Genomic DNA, 2,262 nt, shown 5'->3' on the forward strand with positions numbered 1-2,262 from the left:
AAACAAAGTGCTAATTGATGGCACTTCTTTTTGTAATGATGCATAACTATATACTATAATATATCTATCATCTTTTCAACCAAAAAAATCATATATAGTAACCTATAAAGGCGAAAAGGAAGATGGTTTCGTGCTATATCTTTATATAACAACTGACAGCTTGTATTATTCATAAACAGTATGTATCATTAGTAAAATAAGATATTAGGGGAATATAACACCAACCAATGCTATCGTAATTAGACGAAAACAACAAGCAAACTAGAAAAAGATGAAAAAGAAAACAAAGGCGTAAAAGGGAACAACATAAGGCGACAGAGATTAACGATTATTCATAATTAGTTCTAGCTAATAGCAACTCCAATTAACATACTCTGAAAGTATATACATTCCAATTAAATTGATTGATGAACAACATTGTAGTGTACAAATATTTAGTTGCAAATGACCGTAGAATTTGTATCCAAATAAATCAATGTTACTCTTAATCTCAATTACTTGTCACTTGGTGAACTCCATATCTTCTACAGTTGAGATGTAGGGTTCAAACTCCATTACTTGCGTATTACTTTTCCTTTTCCTCTCCCATATTCTGATGTAATAAAAAAAATTCTAGAAACAATAAGTTTGAATAAGTGGATTCAAAACAAAAAAATTTGAATAAGACAGATTCTGCATATATATATAATTTATTTTGCATATATGTTACTACTATTAATAAGCGAGAATCCAGAGGAGCTTCCGGTTCATGTGATTTTACATAAAAATCATAAAACTCCAGTTTATTCCTGTTTTGCCCATAATAGTCCTTGCCTCAAAAAGGGCTGCGAAATATTTTAAAACCAAACTTGGGCCTCATGCGCCTACAGTAATTAGACACGAGCTACCCTTTTTCTTCCCGATTTGACGCGTGCGTCCTGACCAAAATTTTTCCCGCCTGCACTCTTCTCTGTGGAGTCATCTTCATCTTATCACCGCTTCCTCTCTTTTCGTCCGTGACTTTCTCCTCTTTTAGCTATTCTGTACACCTATCCTTTTCCTCCAATTCTTACTATAAATTTTCAACTTCTGGATTTGTTCTAATATCCACAATATATCTACAATACTTCTTTTCATACTTAACATAGATAAGCGAGAATCCAGAGGAGCTTCCAGATCATGTGATTTTACATAAAAACCATAAAACTCCAGTTTATTTCTGTTTTGCCCATAATAGTCCTTACCTCAAAAAGGGCTGCGAAATATTTTAAAACCAAACTTGGGCCTCATGCGCAGAGTCTCTCCATATTTAGTTTATAGGATTATTTTTTTGTGTGTATTAGACAGAGAACAATTTATACGCTAAATTCAATTGAATTTAACTTCTACTCTTATTTGTTCCACTTAATTCCCATCTGATTCTGCACTTATTTCTACTGAATTGTAATTTATGTACTTCCTTCGTGTCAATTGAAAAGTTATGACATCCTTAAATTATGACCATTTTCTTTGCTCCGCTTTCTCTTTATGGAAATTTATGTATTTTGTACTGAACTTGTTGTAATTTTCACCATCTGAGACCTTACATTAAAAATATCTCCAAACGTCATTAAGAAACTAGACTTGACAAAGTGGAGGAAAGTAGACATTTTGAATATGCATGTATTTAGTTCTGTCAGATTAAAAGTTCTGCAGCTACAATAAGAACTGACTATACGAGCTGACACATCATAACTCTACGTGTCTCATTCTACAACTCAATAATGATTACATGCTATATGAATACTTTCTTGCATTACGTTTGACAATTCTTAGCTAACCACGACTATTTTATTGAAATTTGTTGTGCTTTGTTAATTTGAGTTTTACAAATGGTAAGTTGTTCGTTAGAGCAGCAGAATAGATTGGCGTCATTGCTTCCTTTAGAGATATTTGTGGTGTAAATATTAGATGCTTGATGTTCTATAATGGTATTCTTCATAATCATACGTGTTCATGACGAAATAAATAAAGTGAAATAGTTGTGTCATCTATGGTCAGTATCTCCTGCTATTTTATGAAAAAACTGTATTTCTATTGTTGCATAATGACGTTTAGGACAAATGCAGTATCAATAGTTGCACCAAACTTAGATTAATGGATATTCGACAATCAAAAAAGTGCCCTCGCTCGGTGACTGCGAGATCATGTTAAGAATAGCAAACACCGTAAAGTAGATGATTCTGTAGCAATGACCTTGAAAGAAGAAAAGTTGTCGTCTCCGGCTGGGAAATAGTGAGATAA

The sequence above is a fragment of the Nicotiana tomentosiformis genome, chromosome 1 (genome assembly GCF_000390325.3).
Source record: "Nicotiana tomentosiformis chromosome 1, ASM39032v3, whole genome shotgun sequence".
Taxonomy (NCBI): domain Eukaryota; kingdom Viridiplantae; phylum Streptophyta; class Magnoliopsida; order Solanales; family Solanaceae; genus Nicotiana; species Nicotiana tomentosiformis.